This window comes from Ascaphus truei, chromosome 3 (genome assembly GCF_040206685.1).
Source record: "Ascaphus truei isolate aAscTru1 chromosome 3, aAscTru1.hap1, whole genome shotgun sequence".
Lineage (NCBI taxonomy): Eukaryota > Metazoa > Chordata > Amphibia > Anura > Ascaphidae > Ascaphus > Ascaphus truei.
This window is the reverse complement of record NC_134485.1, coordinates 392,036,711-392,056,942: the sequence shown is the minus strand read 5'-3', so window position 1 is coordinate 392,056,942 and position 20,232 is coordinate 392,036,711. Positions and strand designations below refer to the sequence as shown.

General features: G+C 41.2%; 1 protein-coding gene across 4 annotated transcripts in view; it reads left to right on the top strand.

Annotated features, from left to right (window-relative positions):
* Nucleotides 1–20,232, top strand: part of CNTN5 (contactin 5) — a 1,772,202-nt gene that overhangs the window by 1,122,865 nt on the left and 629,105 nt on the right. The window lies entirely within an intron of this gene.

Genomic DNA, 20,232 nt, shown 5'->3' with positions numbered 1-20,232 from the left:
GTACTGTACATACATTTAATGAACAATACAACAAAGATTTAAAAACTATTAGTAACATTATTGATGCCTCAAAAAGGTAAACATAGGAATGCGATTGCTTTGCTCTACATACGGAATAATTTCCTCATTCCAGTATATCTTAATACATTGCAGATGAAACGTGCTTAAGCAACAGTCCTGTCAACACTATTTTTTGTTTTGAGGTTTTGTTCTTTTTAATAGGCTTGAAGCTGAGGGTTTCTGTAGCTGAACTGCATTCATTTCACCTCTGGGGACATCCTGCTTCATGAAATACATACCTTGGAAATGTGCCGGTATCTCTGCATAGTTTAAATGTCTCGTGTCACGTGGGACAATAGGAAGTCGCAAGGGATGACGTCACTGCTTCCTATTGACCCGCAGAACGTGGGACATTTTATGCCATCATATTGATAGTCCCAACTTGCCCAGTCTGACTGCTACAAATACCCCCTTTCGAGGTAAGAATCTTGGGAAGCAGGGTGTCCATGCAGCTCAAATTAACACAGTTCTGATCCGGAGACGACCTGCTTCAAACCTAAAAAAAGAGATGCAAGGACTGCTGCTTTAAGAGCATAGTGGTGGAAACTACAGCACTGTACAGTACATAGTTTTAAGGCTTAGAGAATAAAATGGAGACATAACAGTGTTTGAGCTAAATGAGCTAAAATCACTTTGTTTTGCATTACTGATGTTACTGAGTGATTAGACTCAGCTGTGTTTAATAGAGTTCTAAATGTGAAGTGTGAATTACAGTATGTGGGTACAAAAAGAACAAATAATTTACTTATCAGAAAACATATTATATGTTTAGCAAATATCTCGTGGATGTTTGTCTACTTGCACATCCATTATTCATCGGACTGTAATAGTAGCCCAGTGGCAATGACTACCTTTCCAGTGAATTAACCCAACTAGAATCCCAGTGTCATCTGACCTTGTGACCTTGGGCAAGTCACTCAATCTCAGGTACCAAAATTAAATGATAAGATCTTATAGGGCAGGCCTGGAAAAATTCCATCTAGAGCATTACATTCACTTTTAGTGCTATATAAGAATAGTATACTATTATTATGATTTAATCTTTGCAGAATTAATTAGTGGTGTATTTGATGGAAAATACCATATTGTCATTCAAATATAACAATGGAGCTATGTTTAAGCAAATATTTAATATAGTAGTTTAAGCTCCAGCACTGCATGAATTCCCAACATAATTATTAGATTTCATGGATTGGCCAGAGAATGCTTTGTGCACAAACCAAGAACAGTTAAGATAGTTGTTTACTGCTGGCCTTACTTACAGTATAATGTTGTCACAATTTGTAATTTCCTATATTTTACCATAATTAGGTATAATTTATTTCAGAGTATCTATGGGGAAACGGTTGCACTTATTTTTATTAGCCAGTTATTGCAACAATATACCTTTAATTACTGTGCAGGGGGAGTATTTCCAGATACAAAATTACAGAGACACACAGTAAAAAATCATATGTAAGAATACAATTTGTAAAAGGTATGACAGAAATACAAGTCAGTTTCACTGCTCTTGCAAGTATTGTTGTATACATTATTATACAACAATGTAGTATGCATTTTAAAATTATTTCATAGTTAAATGCCCTAAATCGTAAAGGCTAGGACTCTCTTTAACTTGTCTTTGTTGAAATGGACGAAATACATTTAAAGACAATTTTTTAAAGCTTAGAACAACTTTAAAATGGCGACCAATTCCATAGCAAACATTACATGCATGCATTGTTCAGGTTAAAAAAAGGAGACTGGAATTGTTACTGTAAACAAAATAGATGGGGGTTTATTTTTTACATTGTCAAATCGACAATAATACACTGCATATTCTGAAAATGATGAACTTTAAGGTGGAAAATGGATCAAATAAAAAGGGAAAAAATAAATGTCATCTTTTTTGAATTCACCATAAATGTTGTGTTTTACATGGGAGCAGACACTGTATTTGCTGTTTTTCACCCAAGGACAGAGAGAATAGTGAAAAGAGTGGTTAACATAAGGAGACAATGTACAGATGTGCTGTAGCAGAAATGATTGCACCTATTACTGCACGGTAACATGCAACATTACACAATTGGCTTGCAAAATCATGCAATCTTGCTACCGGCAGCTTCTGTGTTTTCAATGGAGCCTCTTTCCCCCCTCCCTTCTCTTTCTCTCCCCCCTTCTCTTTCTCTCTCCCCCTCTTTTTCTCCCCAACCATCCTCCCCCTCTCTTTCGCACCTCCCCTCTTCTCCTTCCCCTCTTTCTCCTCTCCCTATTTCTTCCCCCCCTCTTTCTCCCTCCTCCCACTCTATCTCCACACTGTCTTTCTCCCCCCACCTCCTCTTTCCCACTCTCTTTCTTCACCCCTCCCTGTTCACCCCCCTTCTTTCACCTCTCCCCTTCTCAATAATGAATTATTGAGTAATTTGCTCAATATACATTGCGGCAGCTGTAACACAATATTGTGCAATAATGTCTACTAATTTGTGACACATTAGTGAAACTGAGGCAAACCAAGTGAACCAGACATTCTGTAGCATATAACAAGAACCCTTTCCATGGAATTTTGTCTTCGAAAAATCTGGTGTTTCGGGTTTTTTCTAATTTTGTTGCATCCGATTCCTTTTCCTCAAAATGTTAAAAGTTCAACATCAATCTTATGTTTAGACATAAGATATAATCAATATCTTTTTCCAGTTCTAGGTTAGCAGGCTTAAAATATTTTGTAATGTTAATTGAAATACTTGCAGGATTTTACAGTCTGTCCTGTCCTACTACTTACAAACAGCTTGCAACAAAGGAGCGTAGATAAAGTACACCCATGGAGACTGTGATGGCAGATACAATAGATTTGTTCAAAAAAAGGTTGGACTTCTATTTAGAAAGGAAAAGTATACAGGAATATACCAAATAAGTAAACATGGAAAGGACGTTGTTCCATGGAGTAATCTGATTGCCAATTCTTGGAGTCAGGAGGGAATTTATTTCCCCCCCCTATTAGATATCATTGGATATTTCACTGGGGTTTTTGTTTGCCTTCCTCTACATCAATATACTGTCAGTACGGATATAGGATAAAGTATCTGTTCTCTAAATTTAGCATAGGTTAAACTTGATGGACACGGTTTTTTTCAACCTCATCTACTATGTAACTGTATAACAACTGAGAATACAAAAGTGTCACTTCTGAGATAATTTTCCATTAAACATTTTCTCTGTTTGCCTTGTTTTACAAGTCAATCAAACCCACAGTGACTTATTTATTAGCCAGTGATAGTGCAATCACAGCAAGATCGATGGATTCCAATCAAGTCAATGGCAATTTCTCCCCGATCACGCTGGGATTGACACTATTGCAGCATAATGAATAAGGTTCAAGCCTCAGGATAAAAAAAGAAAAGAAAATCTACTGGATCAGCGCTCAAAAAATGAATAAAAGAAAATGATAGACTTCTGTTTTCCTTTTGGTCTCACCAAGTTTTTTATTTAAAATATTAAAAAAAAAAAAAAAAAAACGATGAAGGGGCAACGGGCCTTTTGAAATGTTGCTCTATTTTGCACATACAGGTATAACAGTGTGTTTCTGCTAACTTTTCCTTTCCCCGTGTGCTGATTTTTTTGTATTGCTGCTTTTTTTTTTTTTTTTTTTTATAACTTGAATTTTATTGATGAATATATGCTTTTTATACATAAAGAGAGACGTTCAATTAAACATATTTCAACTTAGCATATAGTAAACATTAATTTACGTATAACTGACCCACACAGTTTTTCAAGCCCTACTTAACCGTGCGGGAGATAGTCACTCTTATTGTGAGGGGTCGGGGGATAATAATAATAGTAATAAATTATAATAAATAATAAAAAAAAAAAAAAAAAAAAAAGGGGGGGGAGGGGGAAGAGGGAAGGGGTGTAGGATAGGAATGGGAGATCGGAGGGAATGGATGGGGTGGTTTCTGAGAGCTGTTGAGATGTCTTTACTGCTGACAACTAGTTACATTCGTTGATGCAGGGTATATATGAGCAACCTCATGGTGTGTGCGGTATTTGTTGTGGGTACGGTCTTCACCTCTCTGTAGGAGAACGCATTTATAACTATCATAGCCAGATTGTGTCACGCTCTACCCCAGGAATGTCTGTCTGTGCTAACCAAGGAGTCCAGACTTTTAGGAAATTGTCACCAGTATCATTAACTAAACTTGTTAGCTTTTCCATCTGGCAGATAAACCAAATACGATTCCGAATCTTTGGGATAATTGGAATTTCGGGGCGTTTCCATAATGCTGCAATCTCACACCGCGTTGCTATTGCGAAATGTGCAATGAGTTTATTATGCGGTTTTGACAGGTCTTTTAAGGGTCTGTTTAAGAGAAACAGCCATGGGTCTGGGGGAATAGAGAGGTCGAAAATCCTCTGGATCCAATTCCTGATTTGTTCCCAAACTAGTGAGATCCGCGGGCATGACCACAGCATATGTAACAGGTCAGCTGTTCCTCCACATTGTTTGGGGCACAATGGGGAGGACCCTGGAATGAACTTAGATAATTTGAGTGGGGTGAGGTACCACCTCATGAGGACTTTATATGCGTTCTCCTTCAGTGTTGTGCATATGGAACTTTTAGCAGTAGCTAAGAATATGGAGTCCCAATCTTCTTCTTCTAGGGTTTCCCCTAGGTCTAACTCCCATTGGTTTTGGAATGAGGGTGCTTGCTGTTTGGAAGTGGCAGACTCGACTACCTCTCCGTAGATCGTAGATATAAGTCCCTTCGTGTCGGATTCTACCCGGCAGAGCTTTTCGAAGTTTCTCAAGGGAGGGTATGGGGCGGATTTGTTATAGAATGCTCTAATCTGGAGGTATTTATAAAATTCTGTGTGGGGAATATCTTTTTCTAGTCTGATATGGTCGAATGTTTTGATTTTTAGATTGTATCCTTCTATATCTTTGAGTCTACTATATCCTTTTAATCTCCAGATGGAACTACTGTTACCAATTAGGCCAGGTGCAAAACTCGTGTTGTTCCATATGGGGGACATTAAAGAGTATCTTGATGTGAGAGAGTTTTTGATTCTTGTTGCTTCCCAAACCGATAGAGAGTTGATCATTGAGGTGAGCGGCAAGGTAGCGGGTATTCTCGCTAATTTAGGTAACCAAATCAGGCTGCTGAGCTCTAATGGGGAGCATGCAGCACTTTCCAATTCCACCCATCTCTTCAATGTAGGGTCTGAGTGCCATTGTATAATATGACTTAATTGAGCCGCTATATAATATGATAACAGGCAGGGAACCGCTAAGCCACCAGCTAAGGTAGGTCTTTTCATATTTAATTTATTTACTCTCGGTTTCTTCCCGTTCCAGACAAAGTTAGATATTGCAGACTGAAGTGAGAGTATATCCTTCAGTTTGAGTGGCACTGGTAGTGTCTGGAAGAGGTATAGGATACGGGGAAGTAAATTCATTTTAACGCTATGTATCCTACCTATCCAAGAAATCTTCTTGGAAGACCATCTGATTAGGTCTTGTTTTAATGTCCGAATTAGGTTGGGATAATTTGCATTGTAGATGCTTTTTGCATCTTTGGTGATATGAATCCCTAGGTATTTTATAGACTTCTTTTGCCAATTGAATTTGAAATTTAGTTTCAGTAGTTTCTCTGTATGTCTAGGGAGATTGATATTTAGAGCTTCAGACTTGGATTGGTTTATTTTGAACCCAGAGACTTTGGAGAATTTGTCTAGTAGGTCAAATAGATTTGGTAATGAGGTGAGGGGTTTTGAGATGATTAATAGGATATCGTCTGCATACAGGGCCGCTTTATGGGATTGAGTGTATGCGTTTAACCCTGAGATATCCGGATTGTCTCGAATGCGTGCTGCCAGTGGTTCAATACATAGGGCAAACAGGAGGGGAGATAGCGGGCACCCCTGTCGTGTGCCACTTTGGATTTGAAATGGGAGTGAGGGGAAGCCCTGATGTATAACCCTGGCAGATGGGCCTGAGTATAGTGACATAATCGCTTCACTCACCCGATCCCCGAAGCCAAATGCCGCTAGTGTCTCTTTTAGATATGGCCAGTCAATCCTATCAAAGGCTTTTTCCGCGTCCAGACTTAATAACATGGTTTGAGTATTATTTTTATTTGCCAATTCTAGCAGATCAATAAATCGCCGGGTGTTATCCGCTGCCTGCCTTCCTTTGATGAAGCCGACCTGATCTGGATGTATTAGTCTGGGTAGGATTAGACTTAATCTGTTGGCCAACAATTTAGCATATATTTTTATATCGGTATTAATTAAGGAAATTGGCCTATAGCTTTTACAATTCAGCGGATCCTTGCTAGGTTTATGTATTAGAGATATAGACGCCCGCAGCATATCCTCGGGGATCGGGGCTCCTGCTAATATAGCGTTGAACATGTGGAGCAGCCGTGGGGCAAGTGAATTTGAGAACTTCTTATAGTATAGCCCCGAGAAACCATCTGGACCTGGTGCCTTTGATGGTTTAAGTTCTTTGATGGCCTGTGACACTTCTTCTAATGTGAAGTCGGTGCCCAGGACCTCCTTGTCTTGCTCTGTCAATCTCCCTATCTTTGAGCTGGTCAAGAAATCTCTTAGAGCTCTGCTCGTGTTGTTATTATGTGCCACTTTCTTACCGTCATATAGGGAACTATAAAATGAACCAAATTCTTCTACTATCTTTTTGGGATTAGCTGTTTGTATACCCGATTTTAAGCGTATAGCTTGGATGTTAAACTTAGATTGCCTATCTTTTAAAGCTCGAGCCAGCATCGTATCCGGCCTGTTAGCTTTTTCGTAGAATTTCCTCTTGGACCAACTCAGGGAGTTATCTGCTCTGGAAGTCAATAGCATGTTCAGTTCAATTTTTGTATCTTTTAAATCCTGTGTTGTTTGTGAATCAGGATTAGATTTGTGGTTTAAGATAAGAGAATGTAGTTTGGATTGGAGCAAATTAATTTTGGAATCTCTCTCTCGTTTTCGTTTAGCTGTGATGTTGATCAAAATGCCCCTTAGGGTTGCTTTATGAGCCTCCCAAAGTATCGTATGGGATTCCACAGAGCCTGTGTTTATCTTGAAAAATTGAACTATTTCTTGATCTATTGCATCACATATTTCGGGTATCTTAAGAATAGACTCATTAAGTTTCCAGTTTGCACCTGGCCGATTGGCTCGGATATTATTGCACCTTAGCTCTATTGGTGCGTGGTCAGACCATGAAATATCATGGATCTCTGTTTGCGTGACCATAGGAACCAGGTGGCACGAGACAAAGAGGTAGTCGATTCTACTGTATGAGGTATGTGGGTGGGAGTAAAAAGTGTAATCTCTGGTAGATGGATGGAGCTCTCTCCATATATCCACTAACTGGGTGTCCTTCAGGCCTCTGTGAAGGGCGGATTGCGCCTTTTTATTGTCAGAGACTCCTCCTCTTGATCTATCTATATCTGAATGCATTGTTATATTGCAATCTCCTGCTACTATGACGCAGCCTTTAGCTACAGAGTTTAATATTTTGAAAAACTTATCAAAGAAAGTTGCGTCTTGTATACAGGGTGCGTAGAGGGAGGCGAATGTGATAAGCTGTTCGTGAATCATTCCTACTAAAATTATATAGCGGCCTTCGGTATCTTTTTTAATTGTCTGGGAGACAAATGGGATTTTGTTATTAAACAAAATGGCTACCCCTCTTTTTTTGATTGAGGCTGATGAAGCGAAAAATTGGGAGAAGCCTTTGTCCAGGAATTTGGGTGGGTTGTTCTTATTGAAGTGTGTCTCCTGTAAGAACAACACGTCCGCCTGTTTTCTCTTATAGTCCGTGAAAGCTAATTTTCTTTTGATTGGACTATTGAAGCCTTTTACATTGTGAGATATAAAGGTTAACGCCATGTGTTATATTGGAAGAAGTAACTAGTGTGAAGACCCATATACTCACCTTTGGCCATCATTCTGGTGAATCTATCCGATGTTCTTCTCATTAGTATGTCGGTTAGTCTCATCCATATGGTTCCGCTTGTCCATGGGGAGGTAGGGAAGAGGACAGAGGTGGGATAGGGAGACAAAACAAGGGAAGTTACAAGAGGGATATAACGTGGGTTAGAAAGCAACACATAAAAAAGGGAAAATGTAAAAAGGAGTGAATAAAAGTCAGGAACGTGCCCCGGGAGCCCCCGAGGATTGCTCCTGTGCCCAGTGGGCAGGTCTGCTGGTTCCATCGTATAGATGGATCGGACTCCTGTGATGGAGGCAAACCTGCCTGGGACTTGTGGTCGGTCTCTCCTATTGAGGGACCCAAAAGAGAAACACATGCGCGTCGCCGGGGATAACCCCGCCGACACATTTTCCATAAATTTATTAACTTATTAACTGCGGCAGCTTAACTTGGATGTCTTGAGTGCCACGTAACATTGGAAACCTTAATATAAACAGGGACAACAATTGTACTCTACGTGAGACCACAAAACCTAATGACAACATAGTCAAAACTTTGACTGTACATGACAATTATGGAGCAACTTTTAGTAGACTATCTCATATATTTTCTATGGGTCGTTTGGTATATGTAACCGAGAAGACACATATGACATATGACAAGTGAGACATACAAGGTATAAAAGACAGATATATGGACACAAGAGGTAAATAGGGCGTTAACATCACCGTAGTATAGATAAACGTTTCTGTGACCTAAGCATAAGACAGTGAACAATGGGTTAAGCGTATTAACTGAATTAACTGTAATCCCATTGAGGATAATTAACCAGAGGTTATGTGGGGGATAAACATATATAATCTGCGTATCTCTAATATGAAGTGCAGGTCATAACAACTATATATATATTACACTAGAGAACCATATATACTACCTAAGCAACTTATATGTGGATCTTATTTGTGTTCATCAACTAGTTTGAATTCCCTGTGTTAGTTATAGCGAGTGCTATAATTATATTACATTAGGTAACAATTAGTCAAAAAAGTAATCAACTCCCTAAATATTAAATATACTAATTTGGGCTTGGTTAAACATCTCTGAGTCTGGGTAAACATTGCCTATATGTAGGACTCTGAGTACGGGACTATACAGCTAAAGTGACCTAGGTAGATATATATGTATATCTGCCCATCGTACATAGGTGAACCTCTGAGTGTGGATGACTACGTTATTATAATAATTATAACAATATCTTTGGGTACCCTACATAAGTCTCTTTTTAATAAAGAGTTCAGTATAATGTTAATGAGTGTTGTGATGAGCCAGACTATCAATAACCGGGGCTTATTGATGGTGTTAATAGTACTACTGATAGTGTTGATAGTGAATATTAAAAGGTAATGATACATAGTATACACGGTGTCCAGCATAAAGCACCTAGGTATATATGTAGCGAATAACAAAAATAGCGAGTTCTTAGTGTATCTACGTATACACATATATCCATGTATGCACACGTATACAGTGTACCTACATATATATTAATATACCTAAGCATGCACATATGTACATCGCACATGTATATATCACATACATATTCGACCTATAGTACCTATACATATATATATATATACATACATACACATATATCCACTTATAGCATATAACAGTTCGATATAATATAGCATAATGCAGTACCGTATAGTATAATACATATACCTACACTCATACACATATATACATATATAGCTACACCTCGTATCCATACATATATCCACTACATATCTATTACATATATATACCGTGTACACAATACAGCAGAATACAAGTGTTCAAAAAGTGTATGCACTACATATATACACATAAAGCACATATACAACACACATGTACATATATATATATATATATATATATATATATATATATATATATATACACACACACACATACATACATACACATACATATATATACACACACACACATATACATTTATACACATATACACATACACACATATACATACATACACATACATACAGCCTATATATGGCACAACACATATACCAACCATATCTCACCAAGTTTATATCACATATATATACTGTATTCACTTATAATCTTATTGTTTTTGGTAACATATGTATTTGTGGTATGTTTATTTTTGGGAAGTCTAATGTCACTCAAACTGTAAAAGGGAACATCATCTGTATATACCCTTAAGCGGAGAAGGCCATATGTCATATCGCCTCTCCACATTAAGTAATACACAGGTGCTGAAGTCTCCAGGGTTTGGGCTCCTGAACGGGGGACGGCCATCTTGGAAGTATGAGATCTCCAGGAAGTGTCCGAGATCTCGCGAGAGGGAGGTGTCTGGCAGTGACGTCAGGTCTGTGGCGCGGGAAAGTCATTCTGTCTCCCGCTCACCTCGTGGAAGGACCTGGGGAAGATGGCTGCCGCTTCAAAGTTGTGGATGGAGCTGCTCCAGGAACTCATCATTCTCCAACAGCTGTGGTAGGTCGTTCTCCTGCCTGATGGTGCATGGGTATTAGGTTTCAGTCGCCTTGGGTGTGGGAAGGTTTCCAAAAGGGCACTGCTGCACGGGAAGGACTTATTTGGTGTTTGGGATTTCGGTGGTATCACTGTTTTTTGATCCATTCTTGGGACGGGTTGCTTTGTTCCCGATGGGGGCGGGTGTTTTTAAGTTGGTTGATGGGGAGTGAGAGGGGCTCTGAGGTGAACCAGTGACACCAAGTTTGGTCAGAAAGCTCTCCCCGTCCTCCGGTCTCCGAAGGGTGTGTGCAACCCCGTTTTTAATAGAGAGCAAAGCACAGGGAAACAACCAACGATATTTAATGTTGTTATCCCTGAGTGTCTTTGTAACATGGGCCAGTGCTTTTCTTTTGAAGAGGGTAGCTGGGGCAAGGTCCTGGTAAACCTGAAGTCTGATTCCTTCAAACTCCAGAGACCTTGCTTCCCTTGCAATCCTGCACACCTCTTCCTTAGTGCGGTAGTGATGAAAGCGGGCAACAATATCTCTGGGGGGGTCTCCTGCTTGTGGCTTACCGCGTAAAGCTCTATGGCAGCGGTCTAAACAGATTTCAGACTCCGGTTTATCTGGGAACAAGTGTTCTAGCCAGTTGTTGGTGAAATCTGCCGGGTCTGTTATACTTTCAGGGACTCCTCGCAGACGTATATTACACCGTCTGTCACGGTTTTCCGCATCCTCCGCTTTATCTTCTAAGAATTTAATCTTTTCATGTAATGTGCTGACTTGTTCTTGAGTCTGTGTCAAGGTAGCAGTTGTTTCGTCTGTTGTTGCCTCTAAGGTGGCCGTCCGCTCTCCTATTGCATCTACGTCTTGTCTGATGGCCCACAGCTCTTTCTTGAAGAACGTCTGCATTTTAGCACAGAATTCTTTCATATCCTTTCGCCGGATCGTCTCTTCATCTCTATCTTCTTCTGTAGAAGGGTCATAATCGGGATCCATGTTACTTGATTGCGCGGGAGTCCCCGGCTTATCAAATGTTGTGGCCCCCTTCTTTCTGAGATAAGTGGATATCTGCTGATTTTTAGTCCGTGATGTTTTGTTGGAAGCCATCTGGGAATGATTATTTGTCCTTTGCTATGATTAATGAGTGAAAGTTTATTTTTTTGCCGCTTTTATTTCAAATATATGTGCCGGCGGGGACGGAGCTCTGTGATCAGGACTCCATTCTCTCCACCGTCGCGCATGCGCTCTTTTTTTTTTTTTTGATACATTAAAGAAGAATCTTGGTGAGACCAAAAGCAAAACATAATTCTATCATTTTCTTGTATTTACTTTTTGAGTATTAATCCAGTATTTTTTTTATAGTTGTAGAATTATAGATGCAGGATAGTGGCATAGATGCAGGATAGCGGTGTAGAGGCAGGATAGCGACATAGATGCAGGATAGCGGTATAGATGTAGGATAGCGGTGTAGAGGCAGGATAGCGACATAGATGCAGGATAGCGGTATAGATGTAGAACAGTGGCATAGATTCAGGATAGCGGTATAGATGCAGGATAGCGGTATAGATGCAGGATAGCGGTATAGATGCAGGATAGCGGTATAGATGCAGGATAGGGGTATATATGCAGGATAGCGGTATAGATGCAGGATAGCAGTATAGGCGCAGGATCCTACTGTAGCACTTCCATCTGAATTATAGAAGACAGGATGAGTGCAAATTCCTTCTATTTTTTTTTAATGTTCATGCCTCAGGATTAATTATCTTCTGGTATGTGTTATCACATTGCAGTCTTATATCAAATTCCTTATACTTTGCAATTAACAAAGGATCACGGTGCGATAACACATATTATAGATTAATTAATCTTCTCCATAGCCTCCTTTGCACTATGGGCTTTCAGGCTTCTTTTCCATCCTCGGAATATCACTATTATATCTTTACTTCACATCTATATTTGGCCTTTTTCCTATGTCTTGCCATATGTTTAACATCTAATTCTGCTTTCTCTACTTTAACTTTAAGTTCATGCGTTTCTACCATGACACACAAATTTGCTAGGGGATTCTAATTTTAAAAAAAAGAAAAGGTAATACGTTGGAAAACAGAAGGGAGTGAATATTGTGAAAGAGTGACTTTAAATTAAATTGTGGTGTTTGGTTAATTTTTGAATTGCAATGCCTGATTAAACAAAAATGATTATCCTTGCGAGTGTACATTACTGTCCTTAATCTAAGAATTGTTCTAACACTTCATTTACTGTAATAACAGTAATTGTAGTTATCACAATTTGGTATTTGTTTGACTGTCATAGGAATTAAATGGTAATTCCCTATTAATGAGGTGTTCCGCTAATTAAATGTCACATAACATATGATTACCTTGTGAGTGCCCTCACAGCTCATTCATGCCTGGTGAAACAGGATATGGGGAAGTGTAGGGACTTGGAAGTGTCTATTAATCAGATGTGCAAAGTAAGTATGAGTGTGGGAAACTAAGCAAACGAATATACCAGAACATAGTTATGTATGTAAATGTCACTATTAATAGCTACATGCTTATGTCAGGGGTTCTCAACTCCAGTCCTCAAGACCCCCCAACAGGTCAGGTTTAAAGGATATCCCTTCTTCAGCACAGGTGGCTCAGTCAATGACCTGTGAGCTCCTATGCTGAAGAAGGGATATCCTGGAAACCTGACCTGTCTTGGGGGGTCTTGAGGATTGAATTGAGAATCCCTGGCTTGCGTATTAAGGATATTATGAAGAAATAGCTGTGTTAGTTCATTTCCAAGAGTGCAGAACAAATAAGTACTTCAGAATTAGGCGATTCCTTTTTTTAAAATTTGGACTAACAATTGATATCAGAAGACAAGCTTTCGAGAGGTCTCCTCTTTTCCTCTGTGTTCCTAAATAATTATTTGACCGAAGGTAGAGAGGAGAACTCTCGAAAGCTTGTCTTATTATAGCTATTATCCATATAAAAAAAGGTATCACCTAATACTGAAGTACTCATTTACTCTGTATTAAGGATAAGCATATTAAGCTATTTATTTGGAAAGCATTAAATATCTAATTACAGTTAGAATAACATGTTACACAATAAATAGCTGTGCAATGTGTAATCTGAATAGTCCTTTTTCATTTCACCTCAAATAGCAAGGGAGGAATTCAATTAAGTTTTTTTTTTTACAACAGATGGGCATGTTAGATTGTGCTTTCTATTTGCAAACCAAATATATGAAAGGCAGAAAGCAATGTTAACTGTGCAGTATTACATAGCCAATGTTATTAACTGGATAATGTGTTCCTATTTGTAAGTATGCATGAAATGTGCAAACCAACCAAATGCAAGATAATAATAAATGCATAATATGTGAAGTGGCTCATTTTTAGACTTTTGTTTTTACTTGTAAGGATCACTGCTGTATTACCCCGAATGCTAGTATGAGCTGGGGTGATATGGGGCAATTGATGACCAAAAAGTAAAAAATACACCAACTGTGATGATTGGTATAATACTGGATGTATTTTTAATGATAGCTTTACTAAAACATATTTTGACTAATGAGTATTTGCTCAAGTGAGTAATCCGTATAATAGAATTGATAATTTGAATTCAACAGTATAAAGTAGGTGAAATATGTATAAATTAATATTTGGGGAATTGAAAATACAGCTAAACCCCGTTATAACGCGGGTCTCGGGGTCCACCCCGAGACCACCGCGTTACTAACGGGGTCGCGAGAAAAAAAAATGGCCGCCGCGCTTTAGCGCATATTCATCCCGCGGGACAGGAGATGGGAGCGGGCATGTCCCTCCGCTCCCCGCTTCCCCCTGTCACCGCGGGACAGGCCGCGGGGCAGGAGATGGGAGCGGGGATGTCTCTCCTGTCCCCGCTTCCCCCTGTCACCTCGGGACAGGCCGCGGGGCAGGAGATGGGAGCGGGGATGTCTCTCCTGTCCCCGCTTCCCCCTGTCACCTCGGGACAGGCCGCGGGGCAGGAGATGGGAGCGGGGATGTCCCTCCTGTCCCCGCTTCCCCCTGTCACCTCGGGACAGGCCGCGGGGCAGGAGATGGGAGCGGGGATGTCTCTCCTGTCCCCGCTTCCCCCTGTCACCTCGGGACAGGCCGCGGGGCAGGAGATGGGAGCGGGGATGTCCCTCCTGTCCCCGCTTCCCCCTGTCACCTCGGGACAGGCCGCGGGGCAGGAGATGGGAGCGGGGATGTCTCTCCTGTCCCCGCTTCCCCCTGTCACCTCGGGACAGGCCGCGGGGCAGGAGATGGGAGTGGGGATGTCCCCTCAGGTCGCCGCTTACCTCAGAACCATGCTGCCTGCATGGAGGTTGTAGCGGGGGGTTTCTTCTCCCCACCGCTGTCCCCGGTGCTCCCGCTGCCTGCGCGGGAGGAGGGGGGGGAGCGGGTGGTGGTGCTGGTCGCGGCCCGTCTGTGTAGAGTGAGAGAGTGTGTGTGTATGTATATATGGGAGAGAAAGTGTGTGTGTGTATATGGGTGTGTGAGTGTGGGTAAGTGTCTGAGTGTGTGTGTAAGTGTGTGTGAGTGTGTGTGAGTGTCTGTGAGTGTGTAAGTGTGTGTGAGTGTGTGTGAGTGTCTGTGAGTGTCTGTGAGTGTCTGTGAGTGTCTGTGAGTGTCTGTGAGTGTCTAAGTGTGTGTGAGTGTGTGTGAGTGTCTGTGAGTGTGTAAGTGTGTGTGAGTGTGTGTGAGTGTGTGTCTGTGAGTGTCTAAGTGTGTGTAAGTGTGTGTAAGTGTGTGTGAGTGTGTGTGAGTGTCTAAGTGTGTGTAAGTGTGTGTGTGTGTGTGAGTGTGTGTGAGTGTCTGTAAGTGTGCGTAAGTGTGCGTGAGTGTGCGTAAGTGTGTGTGAGTGTGCGTGAGTGTGGTCAGTGTGTGTGCAGTGTGTCAGTGTGAGCAATGAGCAGTGTGTGTGCAGTGTGCAGTGTGTGTGCAGTGTGGCAGTGAGCAATGAGCAGTGTGTGTGTGCAGTGTGTCAGTGTGAGCAATGAGCAGTGTGTGTGCAGTGTGCAGTGTGTGTGCAGTGTGGCAGTGTGAGCAATGAGCAGTGTGTGTGCAGTGAGTGTGTGCAGTGTGCAGTGTGTGTGCAGTGTGGCAGTGAGCAATGAGCAGTGTGTGTGCAGTGAGTGTGTGCAGTGTGTCAGTGTGAGCAATGAGCAGTGTGTGTGCAGTGTGCAGTGTGTGTGCAGTGTGGCAGTGTGAGCAATGAGCAGTGTGTGTGCAGTGAGTGTGTGCAGTGTGCAAAAAAAAAAATGTAAAAAAATTTTTTTTAAAAAAATTTTTTTTTTTTTTTTTTTTTTTTTAAAAAAAAACGGGAGCCACGGGAAAACCGCGTTATAACCGAATCGCGGTATAACGAGGCGCGTTATAACGGGGTTTAGCTGTATGTGTTGCCTGTTAGTTACTCTTCTTGTTGTATCTGTGTTGTAACAGTAGAGAAATAAGTGACAACAGCACTTAAATGAACCCTTGCAAATAACCTAGTACATAGAATTGAATACATTAATTAACATGTTCCTCTACATCACATAACCTAGTACAAAGTCAAATACTGAACCACCGATTGAGCCACCTGTGCTGAAGCTGGGATATCCTTAAAACCTGGCTTGTTGGGGGGTCTTGAGGACTGGAGTTGAGCAGCCCATGGTTAACATACAGTATACTGGGAAACAGTGCAAACAGTGCAATATGTATCAAAGTCTCCTTAATACAAGAGCGTTGTTATAGAAAACTGCACCACATATCAAAGCTAAGAACATTAGCTTATGTTTTGCCCTGGTTTTGCAGCCGGGAGGCTTTGATACGTATTCCCACGCTGGCTTTTGTATTCGTTATAAATTACTCATCTTTGTTCATCAATATACAGTATTCTACAATAGCACTTAGAAAGGAATTTATTGAATAAACCGTTTGGATTTTCAGCTATTGAAACAAGTGTATTCACTGTGGCTGATGAAGAATGAATTATCATGCAACCAGCATTAGGAAAAGTCAAGAAATTGTCCGAGTAAAGCACAAGTGCAAACAGCAAAAATGTAAAGGAGCTGGACTTCATCACTTATTAAGTTATAGTTTTACAACGTGTCATTAAATAGTCAGTTACAGTTCCCTCATGGGATCAATCTGCATGTGTACTGTATGACATTTTCAAACTATATATATATATATATGTAACCCATGTTCCCCCCCTCCCCCCCGGTCGCAGATTGGACCTCTAGGGTGTAGTGAGGGCGGATTACGTGTATGTTGGTGGTGCATGGAAACAAAAAGAAAACAGCACACAACGCCAAATAGTGAAGCAAGTATTAATATATAATTAATAATTAATAGGTAATATATCTGCGTACATCAAATTGATAAAATTGGTGCATTTAGTGTATACCACACTTGTTACCGCTCAGTAGCTGTTAACAGGAAGGTCTGATGCTTGTCTTTTCTCTGCAGGAGCCTCTGCAATGGTTCTGGGTCTGAATTGTTTCCTGCACTCCTCAGCTAGCAGGACGTCACTCCCAAAGGGGGTTTCCTTTAAACAGCCAAGCTTCGCTGCAGATTCAGATACTCAGTGGGACCGCTCCTCATCCGATGATATGCCGCCTCCAGAGGGATTTCCCCTTGAGTGACCCATCTCTCCTGCAGCTGGTCACTGCTCGATGAGGCCACTCAGACTTACAAGCAGTCTGGGGCCGTTGGAGTGGCTCGGCACACAGTCCCGCTAAGCGGACGCCAAACCGCAGCTTTCAGGGGCACTCTCAGCGTGCCACGATGCCGCTCCGTCACGTGGTACTGCGTGATGACGTCACATTCTCCGCAGCGGTGATCGGATCGGCGGGAAGGAGGAATCAAGTCCCTTAGAGTCTTTTAATAGTCCAAATAACACCAAATTGGCATAAAATGTGATATAAATAGCAGAGTGAATCCAGTATATGAATAATGGCAGATATATGGCATAGAAAGTATTATCTTCTAAAGAGACTTATTGGATACACAAGTTGGATACCATGTCCCCTAAGGGGTTAAATGAGGATGTAGATATTTGTGCATTGTATTGAACACTCAGTCCATACTAACATCAGACCCATGGGATGTGGTATTTATCTGTGTTTCCTGCTCTCCCTGCTCTGTCACACTTTTTTATCTCTAGTTGTATCTTTTGTATGAAGTATATGAGGATATCAATTTTAATATATTAATATTGTGTTTCTTTTTATTCCAGCATGTTTTTAAGTCTTTATGCTAGGTTTAGTTTATATGCTGTGTTTTTTATATTTTTTTTAGATTTTGTCAATAAAGTTGTTGTTTTAAAAGTAAACATCACATCTTCCCTATCACTTTGACTATTACTTAGTTTAGATGATTGATCTAAAGTTTAATCGCCTGACCAATGAGGCATCTCTGAAAGGTATTTAAGACCTCTGGGTAATGGCCAAATTATTCACTGAAGAAGTAGTTAGCTCTACGGAACGCGTTGGATGTTAATATTCTATGCCATATATCTGCCATTATTCATATACTGGATTTGCTCTGCTATTTATATCACATTTTATGCCAATTTGGTGTTATTTGGACTATTAAGAGACTCTAAGGGACTTGATTCCTCCTTCCCGCCAATCCGATCACCGCTGCGGAGTCTGTGACGTCATCACGCAGTACCACGTGACGGAGCGGCATCGTGGCACGCTGAGAGTGCCTCTGCAAGCTGCGGTTTGGCGTCCGCTTAGCGGGACTGTGTGCCGAGCCACTCCAACGGCCCCAGACTGCTTGTAAGTCTGAGTGGCCTCTTCGAGCAGTGACCAGCTGCAGGAGAGACGGGTCACTCAAGGGGAAATCCCTCTGGAGGCGGCATATCTTCGGATGAGGAGCGGTCCCACTGAGTATCTGAATCTGCAGCGAAGCTTGGCTGTTTAAAGGAAACCCCCTTTGGGAGTGACGTCCTGCTAGCTGAGGAGTGCAGGAAACAATTCAGCCCCAGAACCATTGCAGAGGCTCCTGCAGAGAAAAGACAAGCATCAGACCTTCCTGTTAACAGCTACTGAGCGGTAACAAGTGTGGTATACACTAAATGCACCAATTTTATCAATTTGATGTACGCAGATATATTACCTATTAATTATTAATGATATATTAATACGTGCTTCACTATTTGGCGTTGTGCGCTGTTTTCTTTTTGTTTCCATTTCTTAGAGTGTGTGGGGTGCTGAGCCACCCCCAGTGTTTATAGCAGCAGACGCCTTTATCAGCCACACGGTTATGTGATATATATTTTTATTATTTAAACACATATTGTCACTGTGGTTATTGTGGTTTATTTCACTATTTATATGGTTTAGTCACTGCACTGTTCCCATATATAAGTACTAGTTAGATAGTAGCGCACGGTTATTTTTTGTTTTTTCACTGTTGGTGGTGCATACCTGTGAGGAACAGGAGGGCCTTAGTCTCCCGCGTTGGTATTGGGGATAACAGGGACAGGCTTCTGGGGTATATGCCTTCATCTTTAGTGGTGGTGGTGCAGCGCCTCCATCTCTAGTGAAAACCTAAGGAATAGGCTGGAATCCTCCCAGAGAAGCCCTGGTCCCAGGGCGAGAGATTCCAATCTCACACACACAGTCTTTTGTATAAAACAGCAATGTCTCTTTTTTGTTCTTTCCACAGCACACAGCAGCAGTTCTGGCAGCCAAGTGGCTCACTAATAAAGGTCAAGCCACTTGGCTGCCAGAATGCCCTGCTTCAGCACAGACCAGTAACATGCACAGCAGCAGTTCATGCACAGTGTACAGGATATTGTCCTCCTCTCCTTCTCCTCCAGGCTGTACTCTAGCAGGATGGGCTGGTTGGGGCTTCAATACCCCAACCCTCACCTCAAGGATATACTCTCTGGGTGAAGGTAGATCTCCCTCCCCTCACCCCCTCAGCAGGGTGAGGGGCATTGGTCCACAGCACTACAGTGCTATCAGCTCTACTCAATGTGCTGAGCGTCTCCTCTCTTGTCTCCTTCAAACTCTCAGGCCATATTCTCTCTCTGCTCCAGCACTCTCTGCTCCCAGGACAGAACTACTTGTCACTTACAGGAACAGGCAGAACTAACTTTAGACAGCCCCACCCCTCATGATGTCAGCAGGACCTCCCCTCTGTCTCAGGCCTGCAGACAGAGTCAGGGGCCTGCCTCTATCACTCGAGGCAGGGCGTGATGTGGGGGAAAAACCCATGATAACTACTGGCGGCCTGCCCTTAACAGGATTTACACCAGTAGGAGAAAGATATATATAGCCCCCATTTCTTACCGGGGCTACATATATATAGTTATATATATATATATATATATATAACTGTGTTAACTGTATATAATGCATACCCTGTTCATTTATGTAACTGTATTTGTAACCATGTATTATTTGTCTTAACTCTGTGCCCAGGACATACTTGAAAACGAGAGGTAACTCTCAATGTATTACTTCCTGGTAAAATATTTTATAAATAAATAAATAAACTTATAGTTATTTGAGTGCAAAAACAAGAAGCATATTTTTAAACAATACAACCAAGCCCTCCAAAGTGTACTTTGATGCACATCAAACTTTTCTGTTTCTTTGTATCTTTGTGAAATTTTCGGGCCTCCTTATATTTGGTGAACATGGTGTATGCCATCTAAACACTAAAGACTTTGTTTCATGCAAATGAAATAAACTTTATTAGTCCCATATTCATATGCCAAGACACTCATGATGCATC